The following is a 23,784-nucleotide window of genomic DNA, read 5'->3' as shown; positions in this document are numbered from 1 at the left end:
AAATAACACGATAAAAGGATAAGACCACTGTGACCTATACGAAATTTGTCAAAGGAGAGTTGTTTCCCTCTTACATTATTATGTCACTTGTAACATCGTGCACAGAGAAAATAAATATCAACATCTTCTAGTTTAGAGGAGGAACTATGTCTCCTCTCTTTCTCACTTTCTTTTAGAATTATCTCTATTATTTTAATGAGACTTATATCGAACAACGACATTTTATTCAATTCAAAAGATGAGAGTTATAAGTCAACGATAAAATCTCCTTGTGCAACGACATTTTATTCAATTCAAAAGATGAGAGTTATAAGTCAACGATAAAATCTCCTTGTGAACTTCCACATCACATGTTATCATACACCTAAACCAACTAATTCCACATTTTTCTATATGCTAGAGTGATCACCGTCTCCATCTCGTCACAAGCTCTCTAGGCCAGATTGCTCAAGGACTGAGGCTACCTGGATAGATTCGAGAAAAATGGAGAGGATGCATTGCCAAAGTTTCAAAACGGAAAACCCGTAGCCTTTCTTCTGGGTGGCTTGATTTGGGTTGAGTTAAGGACATGCCACTTCGGCCAAATTGGCCCATTACGGCACCCGGGTAAATTATTTAGCCATTAGGGCACCCAAATATTTAATTTGAGATCTACGGCAAATTGAACAGTTCCCATGGAACTCGTCACGCAAAAAGTATTTTTTTTAATTTTTTAAAAGAAAATAATATTTTATGGCCATGGAACTCGTCACGTCAGCTTGACGAGTTCCAACGGGTATAATTTTCAAATTTTTGACCGTTGATAAAAGTCGATTTTTTAAAAATTTCAATAGAACTCGTCATCTTCAATCTCTTACATTAGCACTCCTTTCATCTTCAATCTCCTACGCAAAAAACTCTTTTCATCTAACCAAAAACATTTCAAACAATGAGCAACAAATTCGTCTCAGTTATCCATTATAATGGTGAAATTCTACAAACTGATGTTGGTGTTGTGTTTAAGTCAGACAGGTCGATTAATATGATGTTCCCTGTAGATGTATCGCATCGCCAAATGAAGCAAAAAATTGAGAGAAAACTTGGAGCTTCTGTTTCATGTTTAAGTTATCGGAACATGATCTCCTCAAATCCAATGACATATGGAAAAGTTCTGCTTGATGATGATGACGATGTTGTTGTTATGGTTGGACTTCATCAATCATCAGATAATAATATGGTGGAGATGTATGTCAAAACGATGAATGCAACTGATATTCCGACGTCATCAGTACCAGCTCGAAGAACAGAAGAAGCAGGACCCTCTCAACTGGATGGAAGTTATGGTGATGAGAACCTTGTTGGACGGTTCGGTGAAAGCCTTACCTCGGTATCATTATGCAGTTGCAATGCATGACATTAACTACGATACTATGCAGAATCCTGAAATATTTGATATGCAAGAGTTATCTACTACCCACTGGGGTTATTCAGACGAGCGGTCATCTGAGTTAGCTATTGGGTCTCAGTTTGAAAAAAAAGAGGCACAACTAACAATCAAGAAGTACTGTATCAAAACTCATCTTAAATTCTATGTCGCGAAGTCGGATCAAAAAACTTATTTCGTAAGGTGTATACACCATAATGTTGGCTGTAAATAGAGGATACAAGTATCATACCTACAACGAAAGATGTTGTGGGAAGTCACAAGGTTCAATGCAGAGCACGCATGTATAATGACCTCTTTGACACAATACCACATACATTTAGATTCAAATGTCATATGCTCTTATGTGAAGTTGTTGGTGGGGAAAAAATCCAAGAGTGTCTGTTTCTGTGTTAGTGGCATTCATTCGGAATACATTTGGTTATATTCCGACTTATTACAAGGCATGGATGGCTAAACGGAAAGCAATGACCTTGTTGTATGGCGATTGGGATCAGTCATATAATGAGCTACCACGTCTGCTGCAAGCAATATAATTTTTCATCCCTAGAACCATTGTTAGATACTATACTCATCCTGCAGTCAAGCATGAGGGAGATGTTATCCCTATAAAGAGAATTTTTGGTGGCTTGTTCTGGGCGTTTAAGCCAGCTATCAAAGGGTTTAGATTTTGCAAACAAATGATTCAAGTTGATGGCACTTTTCTGTATGGGCTCTACAGACACATCATGATGATAGCCGTTGCACAAGATGGAGACATAAATATTTTCCCCATTGATTTCGCCATTGTTAAAAATGAATCAAAGGAAACTTGGAATTTCTTTCTCTCTAACTTACGTTCCCATGTTATCACCCAACGGGTAGTAACGACTAGTTGATTTAAAAATAACAAAGGTAGTACCGATACTCCCTTTAGGAGTATTGATACAATCTGTAAAAGGTTTTTAGTTTCATATTATTTTTAACTTCAAAATTTAAAAAATTAATATTTTTCAATTTTATTAATTACAGTAAATATCAATGAAATTTAAACAATTCTAAAGTTTTTATAATTTTGCAAAAATACACTTTATTTAATTATAATTTAAAAAATAAACAAATTTATTACTTAAAAATTAATTTTTGATACAATTAAATATTGACTACAAAACCTTAAATAAACACATTTATTACTTATATTTGCACAATTCTTGTCAATGTCGAAGCGTGGTAGAATGGTAATGATGTAGTGCTCGTCGATTTCATCGTGGTCGTTCACTTTCTTCATTTTCCTCTTCTTCTGGTTTCGGTGTTCCGAACACTACTCCACCACTTTGATATACATCTTCGGGTGAAAACGATGGAGTACTCAAGGTATTTGACGTCATCGCCTCAAATTGAGATTGTCTGTGATAAAGAATATGATCCCATGGACTTCTTTCTTCTGATTCTGAGAAAAATTGTTGTGAAGGTGGCACTTGATCCCACCCACTTCCTTCCCACGCCGCTCGACTCTTCATCGATGGTTGATATGCACCATATCTACCATAACTTTCTTGCAATGGATAATAATTGGCTTCATAAGATGAAGATGTTGACGAAGATGATGATTTCCCCCCATATTTTTACTTTATTATTTCCCACTCGGACCGCTACTCCGGCGTTGTCAAGTATGGTTTCTCATTTGCTTCATAATTTTGGAAGTAAGGAGAAACATTGAAATCAAAATCTTCGGGTTGTACCTCGGAACAATTAGGCAATCGTAAATGTCTATTTTTCCAATCATATATGAATGTAGCATGCTTCCTCGGCCAATCTTCGCTATGATTCTCACGCACATCTACTTTATGCAAATCGTAAATGTTATGTATTGACATTTCTATGGGTTGGTGAAACCCAAATTGTTGCAAAACTGTATCGGCGGCATAAATCACAACAATTGCGAAATGGAGCAATGGTGTTATGGCACACCATGTGTTCGCTCCTCCAAAGAACATTGGCGGTAGACACTATTGGATATCCAACTCATAATAAGACATATAATTAAACTGTCAAAAGTATAATGTTAGTATAATTAAACAATTAATATTACAATTTAAAAGTTAATGCAAAAATACGAAAATTTATCGCATGTCTACCGGCGATATCTATTCTCATCAGAATATCTACTTTGGTTTCACCTGACAACTTTGTATCGATTATTCGGTGTCGCCATCTAAAAAAGTTATGTTATTTATTTCATTTTCAAAATATTTAAATAAATATTATAAAATGTGAAAACTTTAAATATATGAATTTACCTTGCGGCGAGAGGAAACTATAGGAGCGGATGTAATAGGCGTCATAAACGAGAGACGATACTACGCCCATGATTGGAGCAAAACTAAACAACCCGCTGCATCTGCTTTTTTTCCTCTAATGACTACGGTCGCCTTACATAGTTCACGATACAAAAACACCAAAATTGCAGAACCCCAACTATATTGACGACATACAACGAAATCCTTCATTACCAGAAGATATTGAGTGTGCACCAAATTGCTCAATTTATCTGGTAGCAAGATCTCTCCAATCAACATCAAAAGATATGTTCGAGCTGCATATATCACCTATTGCTCGTTGATTGTTCATCTACTCTAAATTCTCTTTCCAACCACGTCATTCGTACCCGTAACCCATCACTGACATCGGTTGGAGCCTCTTTTCCCAATAATTTTGAAATAACATTATTTACCTTATAAGTGTTGCGAAGCACCAATGGCATATCATTAATCGGAACGCCAAGTTGATACGCAACATCTTCCAAAGTTATCGTCACTTCACCACAAGATAAATGAAACGTATGCGTAACAGGTCTCCAACGCTCAATCAACGCCGATAATAATGCCGACATCACCTTAAATCCGCGAAGAAATGTCACTCCATATAATTCGGATTATGAAAGATATATCACCATCCGCTGATGTGGCTCTTCATTCGTCATTCCTCGATGACGAATGGTTTGTTCTTCTCGCTACAATTTGAAAATAAATTATTTAAGACAATTATTTCAAATAATTATTATTAATACTATAATTTTGTCAAAACTAAAATGAAATAAAACAAATTAAACTTACCGTTGTCAACTCGATCGACGAAATATGAACATCATCAAGACGTAACATTTCATCTCTTGATGTCATTTCAACACAAAGGTTTTTGCTCTCAGTAGAATGTTTGATTACAAGTGAAAAATATATCTAACACAAACTTCTATTTATATTACTCTACCCAACGGCTAGTTTTTTCAAACTGAAAATAGTCGTTGGAACTCATCACGCCGGAGTGACGAGTCCCTCAGGATATTTTTTTATTCTGGCCGTGAGGCCCACTGAAACTGCCCATTAAAAATGTGTGACGAGTTTCATGAAAACTGTTCAATTTATCGAAGATCCCAAATTAAATGCTTGGGTGTCCTAATAGGCTAAATAATTTACCAAGGTGTCGTAATGGGCGAATTTGGCCTGCCACTTCTCTCAAAAGCCCATTATTTATTGTATATGACTTTACTTTTTATATATATTATTGTATATAATTTTCTGAATCAGATGCTTCAAACTTCATAATAACGGTCTGCCCTTTCAATGATTAAGAACATGAACTTTCTTTTCCAATTCTTCCTAATCTCACAATCTGTCTTTGGTGGTCGTTGTCGGGTTCTTTTTAATTTTTTTTTGCTTTTTCCTCTTTTTCTCTAACCAAATCCAAAACATCTGTTCAACTCCATGCCCTGGTGGTTGTCCTTTGATTTTCTCTCTTTTTCTAAAGTTCCTAACGTGATTTACTCATAACACCGAACTTGAATCTGTAATCTCAATGCATTCATGGTATCTGAGCAAATAGTTGAACTGATATTTGTAGGACCAAACTATCACTTTATTATTTTAATACAGCACATGATTTGTAAAATAATTCCTCTGTATATAACAATGCACTCTCCCTCCACACTTCAACTCTTCCTTGATTCATCAATTAATAACATTTGAAGATGTTTCGATAAGTGAAATTTCAAGCTTCAACTTCAATCTTTTTAGGGGGGGGGGGAACAATAATTGCAATTAGGATGGCGAGAAAAGTTGGCTTGTCAATTGAATCAGAGCCGTCGATCTGTCTATTTGCATCCATTGATCGTGCTTTTGATTCCTTGCTGTTCTAAACTTTCATAATATATAGTGTGTTATTGATTATTTGACTATTAGAAATAGTGAGTGGGAAACACGAGGGCCACTTTTGGCTTCTTTTATGGTATTGGTAATTGGTTATGAGGTAAAGAAAGGACCCAACTTTGAGTTTTTTTTAATTTAGCTTTTTTTTATTCAATATTTTTCTAGTCCCAAATTAAATTATTTTTTATACAGATAGAGCCGCTACTTTTATTAAGAAGAGAAAATGTTTAAAATTAAAATGAAGTTTGAAAACTAAACACATTTAATTTATATTAATTATAAATATTTATATTATCCGAAAAAAAGTTTAGGCACATAAATGAGAGAAGATGTATAGTTTTATCATTTTTATATTAAACCTTAAAAATAATAGGGTAAAGTGCACAAATGGTCCATTGACTATATGTTGTTATTTTGTTGAGTCTCATGACTATTAAAAGTTATAAAATGGTCTTTCAACTATAGAATGCTACTTTGTTGAGTCTTCCGACTATTAAAAGTTACAAAATGGTCATATGACTATTCACGTGTTCCAATCTCGTCATTTTTCGTTAAAAAATTGGCGGTCGTCTGAGATGGGTATTAACCTGTTGACCAAGATATGATAAAATATGATCCTAGAATCATTTTATTATATTTTACAGATTGAATCTTTGTTTACATTATATCGTCGAGCCGATGCTTGAAACATTATGCTTTTCGAGTCCGGGCTTGAAAGCAACAACAATGCCAATAGACATCATGAAGAATATGATTTTATTATATCTTAGTCAGTATGTTAACATCAAGCTCAGACATGCGTCAAATTTTTAACCAAAAATAATGATTTTGGAACATAATAATCAGTTGATCATTTTATAATTTTTAATAGTCGCGAGACTCAATAAAATAACGTCTTATAATAGTGAGATTATTTTGTAACTTTCAATAATCAAGGGACTCAAGAAAACAATGCTCTATAGTCGGGGACCATTTGTATACTTTACCCAAAATAATATTATATGTTTAAATTGATTTAGCTATTAAAATGGACTAAATTGTTAAGTTTATGGATAAAAATTAAATTAACCATTTAAGAAAATTGTATTTCACTATTTTTTTGAATAATTTAATGTAACACCCCCAACACGTACCCGACCAGGATACGAGTCCGATATGTCACATTAACTTTTAAAACAATATTCTTACAAAATAATAGAACATTTGGACTTATATTAAGAAAATACGATAATATATTTTTGAATTATGTTTCGTTATAACAAATTTAAAACAAAAGATGTTTTATGAATAGTATTGCACTATATGAATAGTACCAATACTGTTTAAATAGTACCGTGAAAAATGTACTGATACACTACTACAGTACCGTGAACAGTGTACCTATGCACAAAAACATCGAATTTAAAATATGTATCGATGCACTGCTACAGTGTACCGATGCACTACTACAGTACTTTCAGCAAAACATATATAAAACTCATAAAAACTTAACATTTCATTAATATAAAGTTACCATTTACATAAATACGTTTAAAACATTACAAAACTTAATCAGATGATTTTACAAAAATGATTCAAATATTTAGATTCAAATATTTATGTACATGCCAACCACAATCAATATTACAAAATACATACTATTCAATTCTTTTCTGATCTGATCTTTGGAAAAGAGAAACTGATATGTCTTGTATAACTTTTATCAATCTTCATCTTCTCGGAACCTACGTGTGAAACAATCACACGCTAAGTCGTTGACTTAGTGAGGCATATAAACCATATAATAGAACATTTCACATAATAGAATGCATACATAACATCATATAATTCATGTAACACATTTCATATCACCAAAAGCATATACATCACATATATTGTATTTGTTATTATCTCTTTATTAACTCATGTACACATGTGATTCAGTGTAAACAATAATAACAGGATATTACATAATAATGCAAACACTTTTGATATCTTTTATAAGCCCATGTACATTACTGAGAACTCAAGGTATGCGAGTACATTGAGGTTGTGCACATATGCTATCACCACAGCTCGTATAAATGCACCGAAGTGCCACTTAGAATTACACCGAAGTGCCGCGTAGAATTGCACTGTAGTGCCATATAAAATTGTCCATAAGGACCACATAGAAATTCCTTAAGAATCATATACATATACCAAAGATCAAGTAGGTGTCTCAAAAGACCTCATACATGTTCCAAAGAATACATATATGTCCCGAAGGACCACGTAGAATTGTTCCAAAGGACCGTGTAGACCCTTTACTCTTGGCATGCCAACTATATCTCTAGATCTCATGACACATAACATGGGCATTATCTTTCATATTTATCACATATTCACATCACTTGTATCATATAAATATGTATCTCATAACTCGTTTTCATGTAGTTTGTATATCATTCTTATCATATAACTCATATCACATAGATTCATATCATGTTACATATATCACATGTGCATTCACATAGATCATATCGTATAACTTATATCATATCTCATTGTGTTCATGTAAACACACATGTCATATCTTGTTCACATATGTTCATATATACATCATATAACACATAGAATAACATATAAACTTATACATGTGCTCATGTACATACTTTTATATAGTTCGTTTAAGCCCATAACTCTTCCTCATATAGCTTATCTTACATGATCGTATAATCACTTCTGTCAATGTCTCCTAACTTATATATTATTCTCATATTGTCCTATAGGTCAATGTTATTTAACTTATCTCACTTTTCATTTAATCTCAAAAGTTGATTATATCAGTTCTCATATATCTAACTTATATAATTTATATCTTCAACTAGACTTATATACATGTCGTTTATCTTATCATTTATATCTATACCACCTAGTTTATATCACCTTCTCTTGTTATCACATAAGTCCTTGCTATTTTACATAGTTCATGATCCTATAGTCACTTATGTCAATACCACATAGCATGTATTGTATTTTCATATCTTCATATAGTTCAGTATCACATATCGTATATACATGTAATCATGTAGATCATGTCACATATAGTAACATATGACACATATACCTATTTTCATGTACTCATGCACACAGAAGAATCACATTAGTCACAACTCAAATAACATTTTAGGAGTCACTTCTTACCATAGTAACTCCATTATTGGCTCATCACAAGCCAATGTTTGTTCTATAACATAGTACAAATTAAATTGCACTCACCTATGTCTCCTTGCCTTTCCCTCGATCAATCTTACTTGTCACTTGTTCCAAAACTCGTTTAGGCTATGTATCTACATAAATATAATTTTCGAGATAATTATCAGAAGCCTAAACCTTATAACTTGACATTAATAACTTAAGCTAATTTAATGAACCAAACTTTAACTTTTCCTTTAGGAGTGTACTGATACACTCCTGGTGTATTGGTACTCGAATTCAATTCGAAATTCCCATGCATCGATACACCCCTTAATGTATCGATACACCTTTAAAATTGATCTTAGTGTATCGGTACCCATTCATAGTGTACCGATACAATCTGCCCAGAACATACTTTTTTACCCGAAAATTCATTAACTCTTCACTAAATTTCCTCATATAAAACTTCTTTCATGTTCCTAACTCACATACATATTCTTAAACCAATTTATACTCATTTATGACATCATTAACCTCATAATCCCATCTTTCATATGGAAATCAATAATCATACCAAATTTCCAACATGTTCTAAATTCAATTCTATCACTTCATATCTCTTAATTAAGTTGATGACAAGTCAAATTCCATCTCAAAATTCCTTTATTAACTCTTTTCCAGAAATTCACTTAAAAAATCATTATCTTTAATCTTTTATAACTTCTTCATCTTTTGATTTTAAGACGACTTAAGCTTTCCTTAAGCTTAAGCATCAACTAAGGATCAAAACCCATAATTAAAATCAACAAATAAGAAAACTTACCTTTGTTTGGCTCTCTCTCTCTTTCTCGTATAAAGAAGAAGAAGTTCTGGAGAAAATATCTCCTTATCCTTATACTTATCCCCCACATACATATATATCCTTATCATATCATATTTTTAATTCATTTCAGGTCAAATGTGTATTTTACCCTTTAATTCTTTTAATAATTACCAACAACCATTCAGGAAATATTTTCAAATAAGTCATTGAACTATTCAACTTTTCTACTTTAATCACCAAATTCTAAAGTTTTACAATTTAGTCACTAATCCTCTTTTTGGGATGCTACATTTAAGTGGTTACAAAGTAGTATTTATTCAAAAATTTCTTAGTATATTAGTAAAGGACGCTTGGGACCTACGTTATTATGATATTCTGGATAAAATTGTTGAGGTTGGGTCTAAACTTAGTTCTTGGCAAAAGGTTCGTTTGGCTACCTCTCGTGGCAGAATTCAAGCTATTCGGAATAAAATTAATTCTTCTTTCAGCCATCATGCATCAAAAATAGAATTGTAAAATCTCAAAAGAGATAAAGAGAAATTGCATATTCAGTTTAATAAGGAGGAGGTATATTGGATGCAACGGTCTCGAGTTCAATGGTTGGCTAATGGAGATTGAAATACTTCTTATTTCTATGCTCGTTCTAATGGTTGTTGTAAGAAAAATTATGTTTAGGGTTTATTGGATAAAAATGGCATCTGGAATGAAGGTAAGCAGGATATTATGGATATTGCGGTAAACTATTTTCAAGATTTATTTGCTTCTGCGAGTACTGTCTCTGATGATTCTGTTATTGATGTTATTGATCAGGTTATTACTGATGAAATAAATTGTGTGCTTTGTGCGGAATTTACTACTGATGAAATCATTGCAGCTTTTAGTGATATTCATCCGCGGAAGGCACCTGGTGTTGATAGTCTTCCCATGAGTTTCTATTGATTGCATTGAGATATTGTTGGGGCTGATGTGGTCCATTTGTGCTTATAATTGTTATCTGGTTCGTTAGACATGAGTTTGGTTAATTTGACAATGATTGTTCTTATTCCAAAAATATATGATCCTCAATAGATGAAGCATCTTCGCCCAATCAGTCTTTGTACTGTTGTTTATAAAATTGTTTCCAAGGTTCTGGTTCGACGGTTTAAGGGGCTTATGGCGAGTTGCATTCATGAAACACAAGCTGTATTTCTTCCTGGACGCCAAATCTATGATAACATATTGGTGGCACATAAGCTTATTCATTATTTGAACTCTTTAAAAAATGGTTCGAATAAGGGTGTTGCTATTAAATTGGATATGGAGAAAGTGTACGATAGAGTGGAATGGCATTTTCTGAGAAACGTTATGTTAAAGCTAGGTTTTTGTGCTGATTGGGTTAATCTTATTATGAGATGTGTAGAAACCGTCTCTTTCTCTGTTCGTATCAATGGTAGTCTCACTAAGGAGTTTAGGCCAAATCGAGGGTTAAGACGAGGCGATCCTTTATCTCTATTTTTATTTCTTTTCTGCACACAGGGGTTATCCGCTCTACTTAACCGTTTGCAGGCTCAAAGGAAGATTCGTGGAATGGGGCAAGTCAGAATAGGCCTAAGATAACTCATTTATTTTTTGCTGATGATACTCTTATCTTCATTAAGAACTCTTTGCAGGAGGCTTCTATTATCTGTGATGCTCTTGGTGCTTATGAAGCTACTTCTGGTCAAAAGGTGAATCTTGAGAAATCGACATTATATTTTAGTCCAAGTACGAGCCAAAAATGTCAGTATCAGATTTTGAGTATCTTGGGTATTGGCGAAGTGTCTGATATGGGACACTAACTTGGTATGCCTCTTCACTTTGGAAAGAATAAGACAAATACATTTGGTTATTTGAAAGAAAAGGTTTCTAAGAGAATTGACGGGTGGACGAAATATTTATTTTCATTTGGAGGTCATGAGGTATTTCTTAAAGTTATAGCCCAAGCTCTTCCACAATATATTATGTCTTGTTATCGGCTTTGTGATTGTTTAATTCAGGATTTGATGAGTAATATGAGGTGCTAATGGTGGTCAGGTGATGCTAATAGGCGTGGTTGGCCAATGGTTGCTTGGAAAACAATGTGTAAACCCAAAAGAGAATGTGTGGGATGAGATTTCGAGACTTGCATAGTTTTAATTTAGCTTTATTAGGCAAACAATTATGGCGCTTTATTAAAGATCCAGAGAGATTGGTGGCTCGAGTATTTCGTGCTAAATATTTTCCCCACAATGATCTACTTAATGCTACTCTAAAGGATAGAAGTTTTTATGCTTGGAAATGTTTATACCATACATTGCAAGAGATGTGGGGGGTTTGGCGTATTGGTATACGAAGTAATAAACGAGTTCACCATGATATCTGGGGTGGTTCGAAAGATGTTTCTCTCATAGGGAGTTATTCTAACTCTGATCTTAATCCTTTTTATTGTTCTGATCTTAATCCTCTTTATTGTTCTGATCTTATGATTGATGGCTCTAATGTTTGGAATGCATTTTTGATTTATAGGTTGTTTTCTAAGAAATATGCTATGAAGATTCTTTCGGTTCCTATTGCACCTTGTGCTGAAGATGTTATTGTTTGGGTTAATCATGATTCGAGTATCTACTCAGTTAGATCTGGTTATTGGTGTTTACAGAAACGACATCATGATAATGAGAGGAAGTATAAACTGTGTTCAATTATGGTTAAATTGAAAATTCTTCCTAAAATACGTGTATTTGCTTGGCGGGTTGCCTAAAATGCATTACCAGTGGGTATGTTGAGTTAATCGATTGACGGAATCGGCCAAGAGGGGGTGAATTGGCAATTAAAATTTTTGTGGAAGCTTTTGCAGAAAATTGAAAGTAATTGCACATCGATTTAAAGTGGTTCGACTTTCTCAAATAAAGTCTACGTCCACTACCTTAGCTATCCACACTAAGGATTTTCCAACAAATTCACTAATTTGTTCTTTCTTTTGAGGCCAAAGAGATAACCTTACAATTTCCTCAAGAGTATACCCCAACTCTTGAGAACACTCTTTTTCCCAAAGAGAAGATTACAAATTTGAAAACTTACAAGAAAACCTCACAAGGTAAGATGTTTGCACAATTCTAGAACAAGAAAAGAACACTCAAAGAAAAATACAAATGAGCACAATAAGTGTTCTTTGAAAGCAAAATGAATATTGAATGAAAATTGGCTTGAATTGCACAAACTTTGTGTTTGATGCTTTCTCTCTTGTTTCTCTATGATTTCTTGCTGATCAAGGGCTTCAGAACTTGTTTAAATACACATTGAATCACTTCTGAACGTTGGGGATAATTAATGAAGATAATATAGCCGTTTTAGTGTGAAAACAATTAATAAAACGCTTGAGCGTGGGGGGAATCGGTTCCTCCTTATAGGAATCGGTTCCTAAGTGTAAAATTCAAATATTTCGACCGTTGAACAGGGGGAATCGGTACCCCCTATGGGGGAATCGGTTCCCTCCGAGCATTCTGGAAATCTCGGAGTCAAACCATCCAGGGGGAATCGGTACCCCCTATGGGAGGGAATCGGTTCCCTCTGAGCAATCTGGAAATTTTGGGTTTGAAATGGTTCGAAATACTTTGAAAGATTATTTTGAATTGTTTTAAGATTAAAACTTAATTTACACTTAAGTAAGGATTAAAAATGATTTTTGAAATATTTGGAGTAATGTTTTTATATTCGAATAAATTTATCGAACATACTTTAGAAAATCATTTTGGAAAATCTTAAAATTCATTTAACTTAATTTGTTATATCGAAATATCAAAATGTTTTCAACAATCTCCCCCTTTTTGATATAACAAAACATTTAGTAATTTTAAGATTTTGAAATCAAGTTTTGAAATTACTCCCCCTTACTTTAACACTTCTCCCATTTATCATTTTAAAAACACACACTTAAACACACTTCTTCTCCCCCTTTTTGTTAAATCAAAAGATTCAAATAAACGTGAAAAATATTAAGCCATTTGATTAGGTATATGTATACATAAGCTGCTAAGATCACAATTAGAGAAACGTTAGCCATTAGTTCCGTAATCAATATTCATAAATAATGTGATATGGCAAAATTGGTCATATTGCTAATAATGATGTAAATGATGCAATAACGAATAAAACACACCAAACATATAAGTTCACACTATCCATAAATCCAAAATCCAACAATCCACAAAATCAAACAATTCAAAATGTTGAAACAATATTCATTTTGTTCAAAGTTGTAAAGCTAAACACAAAATCAAGCATCCGGATCGGTAGGAGGAAAACGGGCTCGCATAGCAGCCATTTCATGAGTTAGTTCATTAATACGAGCATTGGTTGCTTCATTGTTTGCACGCATCTCCTGAAGAATCTCTAATTGTTGAGCTCCCATTGTGGATAAATGAGACTCTATAGAGGAAAAGCGCGAATCCATTGTCGCATAACGGAAATCAAATGTCTCCATAAAGGATTGAAAATATGGAGGCATTTGAGTCGATTGTTGTGCGTGCTCCTCGGGTTGTTCAGGTTCTTCTTCAGCTTCATCTATATCCCTCATTAATTGTTCAAACTCGGGATCTTCGTCAGCTTCGGGTGGAGCTTGTGAAGAACTAGCTCCCGGAGTAGAAGATCGAACCCATGCACCGGTTTCCTTATTTTTGACCCATCCCGCTCTTGTTAAAGAAAGAAGATTGATTTGTTTCTTAAGAGGAAATGAGGCATCTAGACCAACTCAGTGTTCGGCTTTAGAAAAGAGATTACTAAGGATACAACCGTAAACTAGTGAAGAACAAAGTTTCTTATTTGGCACTAAGTTAACGGTTTCAACGATCTCAGCAAAGATAATCTCGGAAAGGTTTATTTTTATATTGTTTTCAAAACAATGCAACCACCAAAGGTCTAAAGCTCTAAGAGTAGAATAACGACCCCCGGATGGTCGAAACCACCGAGTGATCATAAGATGAAGAAAACGCTCATGGAGATCTAAAACACTTGCACTATCATTCCGTTTATATCAAACGAAAAACTTGTTTTTCGTTTGATAAACCTTCATTATCCAAGCCTAAGGCATTGGCTATGTAATCAGGATCAAGATGGAAATATTGACCTAGGAGGTAGGAACGCACTCCTATGGTTTTGGTTTTGTCACGATTTTTGATACAAACGGCATTACAGTAGAAGATACGAACAAGTTGATGATAGACAATGGGTTCAAGTTCGAAAAGTTTATCAAATTTCCATTCGTGCAAGATAGGGAAATATTTAAAGTTAATATCAACCATAGTTTGAAGAGATGAGATACGTTCTTGCCTAATCTTATATGAGTCAAAATATTGGTAAAACCAATAACGATAATCTTTAGGACCCGGTTGATTGAAACAAGAATTTTGGATAGTCAAGTTAGGATCAAGATTTGGAATAGGATTTTGAGGAATAGGAGGAGGATTTGTTTGACGACTAGAACGACTAGATGAAGACCTAGCACGTTTAGGATTGGACATGGTTTAGGAAATCGGAATAGAATTGATAACCTGCAATTTTAAAAACAAATGTATGCAATTCAATTAATCCCAAAACTCAAATGAGTCCTCAATATTTCAAGGTTCTCTAAATCAATCCTAATGGGCAAAGTTTTTGAAAAACTTTTGAAAAATATGGTTTTGAGAAACAATATATGTATAGTTTTTATAACAACAACATAATTTAATCAAAACACAATAATTTGAAAATTAACATTTTTTTATTTCGAAAAATAAAAAATTTTTGGAAAATTCTTGTGTTTTTGATGAAATTAGTTGTAACATCTAGTTTCTAATCAGTAAATAATCAATGCCCGATCACTATTTCAACCTAGAACTAATTAAAACTAATCCTATGTTCAAAATCAATGAAATAGAGAGTTTAGAAAAATTTACCTTGAAAGATGAAGATTAAGGGGATTTAGATGTTGTTTGCATGATTTTAATGATGATTGCAAGTTTAGGAGATGATATTTGAAGTGATTTCCGATTAAAATCAATGATTTGAGGCAAGAATGGAGATTTGAGTGCTTAGAGGGTGAGCGGAAGAAGAAGAAAAATGAGGGTTTTGGGGTTTTTGGGGTGTTCTGCCCGATTTAACAGAACCCCAGGGGGGTATCGATTCCCCTGTGGGGGGAATCGGTTCCCCTTCAAAGGGGGAATCGGTTCCCTCATGGGGGGATCGATTCCCTCTGCACAAAAATGCTAAAATCCGACTTTTAAGCACATAAAATGCTAAATTAATCTTCTCTAGTGGTATAGGCAACTCATATATTGAAAAATAATTATGTTCAAACAATTAAATTAATCTTTAAACATTATTTGAACATAAAATTAATTTTCATTAAGAATCATAAACTCCCCCTAACTAATAGCAAGAATGCAATCAAAAATTATTATTATAAGCATTTTCAGTATTTATTAAAAGTGCTAAATTATTTTAAACACTAAGTAAAGATAGGTTAGTTAAACCTAATTCTCTTCTAAGTGTCCAAAACCTTTCCTTGTCTAAGGGTTTTGTAAAGATATCTGCTAATTGATGCAAAGTATCAACATATTCTAAAACTATATCTTCCTTAGTGACATGGTCTCTAATGAAGTGATGTCTTATTTCAATGTGCTTAGTTCTAGAGTGTTGGATGGGATTTTTAGTGAGACAAATAGCACTAGTATTGTCACACTTGATAGGAATGGTACCTACTTCAATTCCATAATCAAAAAGTTGTTGTTTCATCCATAAAACTTGTGCACAACAACTACCAGCTGAAATGTATTCCGCTTCAGTGGTAGATAATGCAACACAATTTTGTTTCTTTGAAAACCAAGAAATTAGCATATTTCCAAGGAATTGGCAAGTACTGGAGGTTCTTTTCCTATCTAATTTGCATCCTCCATAATCCGCATCAGAAAAGGCATGCAAGCTAAAGCTAGAGTCTCTAGGATACCAAAGTCATAAACTAGGAGTGTCCTTAAGGTATCTAGAGATTCTCTTAACAGCTAGTAAATGTGATTCTTTAGGACATGATTGAAACCTAGCACACAAGCAAACACTAAACATAATATCCGGTCTACTTGCGGTTAGATAAAGAAATGAGCCAATCATGGATCTATATAATTTAACATCCACACATTTACCTCCTTCATCTATGTCAAGCTTTGTTGAAGAGCTCATTGGAGTGTTATGAGGTTTCCCATTTTCCAGTCCAAACTTCTTGAGCATATCTTTGACATACTTAGCTTGATTAATGAAGATGCCATCTTTTCTTTGCTTGATTTGGAGTCCCAAGAAAAATGAGAGCTCCCCCATCATGCTCATCTCAAACTCACTTTGCATTAGCTTAGAAAATTCTTGGCAAAGAACATCATTAGTAGAACCAAATATTATATCATCAACATAAATTTGAACTACTAATAAATCTTTACATTTTCTCTTTAAAAACAATGTAGTGTCAACCTTTCCTTTTAAAAAACCTTTTTCAATTAAAAAATTTGACAATCTTTCATACCAAGCTCTAGGAGCTTGTTTTAAACCATAAAGAGCTTTTGTCAATTTTAAAACATGATCCGGAAAATTTGAATCTTCAAAACCTGGAGGTTGTTCCACGTACACTTCTTCTTTTATAAAACCATTTAAAAATGCACTTTTAACATCCATTTGATATAATTTAAATTCATTGAAACAAATGCTAATAACATTCTAATTGCTTCCATCCTAGCTACGGGAGCGTATGTTTCATCATAGTCTATGCCTTCTTGAGTATAGCCTTGAGCAACAAGTCTAGCCTTGTTCCTCACTATAATACCACTTTCATCAAGTTTATTTCTAAAAACCCATCTAGTACCTACAGTAGATTTATTACTAGGCCTTTCAACTAATGTCCATACTTTACTTCTCTCAAATTGATTTAATTCTTCTTGTATAGCCATAATCCAATGTTCATCTTTTAATGCTTCTTTGATGTTCTTAGGCTCTATGCATGAAATAAATGCAACATAATTACAGATATTTCTAAGAGAAGATCGAGTAGTTACCCCTTTTGATGGATCACCTATAATTTCACCATCCTTGACATAGTTGTACTCTCTTGGAAAAGATACTTCCCTTTCTTCAATGGTTGGATTCTCGAGGGGATCATGAGTTTCCTCATCTTTTGTTTCTTCCTTTGATGATGATTCTCCAACGTCATGTCTAACGTCATTTGCTTGTACAATACCTACATCATCATTAACAGAAGAATCCTTCCTCGGAAGGGGATTATCATCGAAAACAACATGTATAGACTCTTCTACAACTAAAGTTCTTTTATTAAATACATGATAAGCTTTAGAATTTAAGGAATAACCCAGAAAAATTCCTTCATCACTTTTAGCATCAAATTTGCCAAGATTTTCTTTACCGTTGTTTAAAACAAAACATTTACATCCAAAAGGATGAAAATAGCTAATGTTAGGCTTTTTATTTTTTAGAATTTCATATGGAGTTTTCTTTTAAATTGGCCTAATCATTACTCGATTTACAACATAACAAGCGGTATTTGTGGCTTCCGCCCAAAATATTTTGGCAAATTATTTTCACAAAGCATGGTTCTAGCCATTTCTTCTAAAGTTCGATTTTTCCTCTCAACAACTCCATTTTGTTGAGGGGTTCTAGGTGCTGAAAAATTATGGCTAATACCATTAGAATTACAAAACTCAATGAATCCAAGATTTTCAAATTCAGTTCCATGATCACTTCTAACACTAGTGATAGAGTAACCTTTTTCATTTTGGATTATTTTTGAAAATGTGATGAAATTTTCTAATGCTTCATCTTTAGTACTTAAGAATAGAACCCAAGTGTATAGAATAGTCATCTACCAAGACAAAAGCATATTGTTTTCCTCCCAAGCTAGTAGTTCTAGTTGGCCCAAAAAGATCTAAATGGATCAATTGTAATACTCTACTAGTTGATACATCATTAATAGATTTAAAAAAACTCGTTTTTGTTTTCCTTTAGCACAAGCATCACAGATTTTATCATTATCAAATTTAAGCTTAGGCAACCCTCTTACTAAGTCTCCTTGAATTAACCATTGCAAAACACTCATACTAGCATGACCTAGTCTCCTATGCCATAACCAACTATCATGCTCATCCTTAGCAACTAGGCATAAATTAGTCATATCAATAGAATCTAAATGCACCATGTAAATGTTTTATTCTATGACCAATAAGCATAATCCGATTAGATGCAATGTCAATAACTTTACAACCATTAATTTCAAATAAGACATTGAATCCTTTATCTCATAATTGACTAATACTCAAAAGATTATGCTTTAATCCATTCACATATAAAACATTCTTAATTTGTATGGAAGAGGTATTACCTATTGTACCAATACCTTCAATGTGACCTTTTGAATTGTCTCCAAAAGTCACTTCTCCTCCATTTTTGGCGTTAAGCTCAATGAACCGGCTTTTGTCTCCGGTCATATGTCTTGAGCATCCACTATCAAGGTACCATGAGTTTGAATTTGTTTCCCGTGCCTTGTAGCAATGCTCCTTTCCCTACAAACATAGATTAATTTTTGATTTTTGGTACCCAAATTCTTTTGGGTCCATATTCATTAGTTTCCAAAATCCTAGTCCCCTTAGGTATCCATTTGTGTAGGATATTTTATCTTTAGTAGTAATGAGTTCTTTAGGAACCCACATACTTCTAATGATTTTTCCATTAGAGGTTCTTTGGGGACCTCTATGATTGTAGTTTCTAAAACTTTTTCTAACAAAGTTGGATTTTGAATTTCCACCTCTTTCAAAATGTTTTGTTCTAACTTTATCAAAAGAAGTTTTAAGATCATCAATTTTCTTTTGATGATCATCATTGATCTTTGAAAGTAAATTTTGCAAATCTAAAATTTTCTTTTCAAACTTTTCTAGTTTGATTTGCAAATCTTTGATTTTACTTTCAAGATCGTTGTTGGTTTTGGATATGAGTTTGTTTTCATTTTTCAATTTTGAAACATCATTTTTATATTTTAAAAACAATTTCTCATAATCCGAAGCCAACCCATTGTACTCCTCAAATAACTCATCATAAGATAAATCATCAAAATCGGATGAGTTAGAGGTTACCTTAGAATCTTCCCCGAATGCCATCAAGCACAAGTTTGCTACTTCTTGTTCCTCTTCATCGGAACTTTCTTCATCGCTCCATGTAGCCACATGAGCCTTGTGCTTATTCTTTGATTGACCCTTTTTCTTCAATTGTGGGCAATCATATTTGACATGCCCCAGCTTTTTGCATTCATAGCAAATGATTGGGCCCTTCTCTTTTGGTTCATTTTTGAGGCCTTCGTTTCGTTTGAATTTTCTTCCTTGGTAAGGTCTCATCATTTTTCTGAACCGTTTGGCAAACAATGCCATTTCCTCGTCATCATCATCATTATTAGAATCACTCTCATCTTTTGTGGATTTGAGAGCAACTCCAATATTTTTCTTTTTCTCATTTTCCTTTGGTGTCTCTTCAACTTTATCAAGGTCCACCTCATCTTCAAGCATCATCTCATAAGTGAGGAGTGAACCGATAAGTTCTTCAAGAGTTAAGGACGATAGGTCATTAGACTCGATGATTGCCGTCTTCTTTGATTGCCATGATTTTGGGAGGGAGTAGACTAACTTCCTCACAAGCTTTTCATTTGAGATGATCTCTCCATATGATTTGAGACCATTGACAATCGTTGAAAATCTATCCGTCATAGCTTTGATGTCTTCATTTGGTTTCATCCTGAAATTTTCATAGCTATGCGTTAGAATACTAATTTTTGATTTCTTTACCTCATCTGTACCTTCATGTGTGACTTGAAGTTTGTCCCATATTTCTTTGGCGGTTGTACACGATGAAACTCTTCCGTATTCATCTGGTCCAAGAGCACAAAAAATAATATGGATGGCTTTGGAGTTGAGCTGGAACATTCTTGTCTCTCCTTCACTCCACAACCTTGGATGAGTGAGAGGTTTGATGTATCCTTCTTCTACAGCATTCCATGCTCCCATGTCACTTGTTTGAATGAAGTACATCATTCTATTCTTCCAATAGGCATAGTTAGCTCCATTGAAGAAAGGAGGCTTGTTGACGGGCATCGAATCGAGACCGGAGTCGAAGTTTGAAGCGGAGGCCATTGATGACTTTAATAATCGATATAACTCTTCCCGAATCGACTCAAGAGGCGATAAAACCTTCAAATGAGTTAGGCTCTGATACCAATTGTTGAGTTAATCGATTGACGGAATCGGCCAAGAGGGGGGTGAATTGGCAATTAAAATTTTTGTGGAAGCTTTTGCAGAAAATTGAAAGTAATTGCACAGCGATTTACAGTGGTTCGACTTTCTCAAATAAAGTCTACGTCCACTACCTTAGCTATCCACACTAAGGATTTTCCAACAAATTCACTAATTTGTTCTTTCTTTTGAGGCCAAAGAGATAACCTTACAATTCCCTCAAGAGTATACCCCAACTCTTGAGAACACTCTTTTTCCCAAAGAGAAGATTACAAATTTGCAAACTTACAAGAAAACCTCACAAGGTAAGATGTTTGCACAATTCTAGAACAAGAAAAGAACACTCAAAGAAAATTACAAATGAGCACAATAAGTGTTCTTTGAAAGCAAAATGAATATTGAATGAAAATTGGCTTGAATTGCACAAACTTTGTGTTTGATGCTTTCTCTCTTGTTTCTCTATGATTTCTTGCTGATCAAGGGCTTCAGAACTTGTTTAAATACACATTGAATCACTTCTGAACGTTGGGGATAATTAATGAAGATAATATAGCCGTTTTAGTGTGAAAACAATTAATAAAACAGCTTGGAGGGTGGGGGGAATCGGTTCCTCCTTATAGGGAATCGGTTCCCTAAGTGTAAAATTCAAATATTTCGACCGTTGAACAGGGGGGAATCGGTACCCCCTATGGGGGAATCGGTTCCCTCCGAGCATTCTGGAAATCTCGGAGTCAAACCATCCAGGGGGAATCGGTACCCCCTATGGGAGGGAATCGGTTCCCTCTGAGCAATCTGGAAATTTTGGGTTTGAAATGGTTCGAAATACTTTGAAAGATTATTTTGAAATTGTTTTAAGATTAAAACTTAATTTTACACTTAAGTAAGGATTAAAAATGATTTTTGAAATATTTGGAGTAATGTTTTTATATTCGAATAAATTTATCGAACATACTTTAGAAAATCATTTTGGAAAATCTTAAAATTCATTTAACTTAATTTGTTATATCGAAATATCAAAATGTTTTCAACAGGGTAGTCAGCTTAAAAGTGTTAGTTTTGTTGATGGAATTTGTCCTATGTGTTTTAATGGGGAGGAGACGATTATACATGCCATGAAAGACTGTCATGTAACTTTGGAGGCTTTACGTCTAGCAGATCTGTCTCCTTCTATATTTTTTAGTACTATAGATAATCCTTTATTATGGATGGAGGAAGTATTCTCCATTCTAGGAAATGATGTTTTTGTAGTTTTTTTTGTAGCACCCCAACCCGTACCTGACCTGGATACGAGTCCGAGATGTCACATTGACATTTCAAAACCTTTATTCTTGTAAAATAACTGAACATTTGAACTTATATTAAGAAAATACGATCATATATTGTTCAATTGTGTTTGGTATAAAATTTTGAGATAAAAACATATTTATGAACAGTGAAATATAGTATGAACAGTACCATGAACAGTAATGAACAATACCATGAACAGTGCTACAGTGCATCGATGCATTAATACAGTGCATCGATACACCAAAATTTCGAAGCAAAATTGTGCATCGATGCACTGCTACAGTGACTTTCGTAAAACGTTCATAAAACTCGTAAAAATTTAACTGTCATTACTATACAATTGTCATTTACATAAAAACGTTTAAAACATTACAAAACTCAATCGTATGACTTTTCAAAATCGATTAGAATATATCAATTTAATCCTTTATTTACATGCCAACCACTTTCCTCATTACAAAATACATATATATTTCTTTTCTGATATGATCTTTGGAAAGGAGAACTGACCTGTCTTGCATAACTCTTATCAATCTTCCTCTTCTCAGAACCTACGCGTGAAACAATCACACGCTAAGTCTACGACTTAGTGAGGCATATAAAACATATAATATACTATATAACATTTCGTATAAACAAAAGGTATACATCTGCAAATACTATCATTAATCATTTTTACTTACCATATATTCATCATATAACACATATATCACTATACTAAGGAATAACATATCATCATGTAATTTCTATAACATATTTTATATTACTAAATATACATATCACATATATCATTTCAAAACAGAACACACATCGTATCATATCAATTGATTTATTTACTCTCTTTAAAGTCTATGTATTAGCCCATGTATACTTTTGAGAATTTAAGGTATGTGAGTACATTGAAGTTGTGCACCACTATGCTATCACCAGAGCTCATATAAATGTCCCGAAGGACCTATCCAGAGGTCATACAGAACCTCGACAACTGTCCATAAGTCCCGAATAACCTAGGTAAACTGTCCATATGTTCCTTAGAACATAGGTAATCCTGTCCATATGTCCTGAAAGACATAGGTAAACCCTCGACTCTTGGCATGCCAACTATACCTATAACTCTCGTATCATATACTATGGGCATTTATTTTTATGTTTCATATGATCATGTACTCATGTAATTTCTCTTGTGATCACATATACTTTTCTTATGTCACATACCACATGTATGTGTAAACATCTATGTCATTTTATTTAACATATAATACATATTGCATATTCATGTAAGCATGTAGATCATGTAACATTTTCATATAGTCACATAGCTTATCTCATTTCACATTAGTAATGTCTCATAGCATATATCACATATGCATATAATCATGTATACCATATCATATATTTTATATCATATGACTTTCTCGTATATTCTCATATTTCATTATCATGTATTCATTTCATTCTCTATGTCCTTATCACATAGCTTATTTCTCATTCATATGTCACATAGCTCGTATCACTTTGTATGGTTTCACATAAACATATATATCATATTTTGTTCACATATATTTCCCATATATACATCACATAGCACATATATCTCATAGTTCTTTCACATAG

Source organism: Hibiscus syriacus, unplaced genomic scaffold, assembly GCF_006381635.1.
Source record: "Hibiscus syriacus cultivar Baekdansim isolate YM2019G1 unplaced genomic scaffold, ASM638163v2 tig00110813_pilon, whole genome shotgun sequence".
Classification (NCBI taxonomy): Eukaryota; Viridiplantae; Streptophyta; class Magnoliopsida; order Malvales; family Malvaceae; genus Hibiscus; species Hibiscus syriacus.
This window is presented reverse-complemented; position numbering follows the sequence as displayed.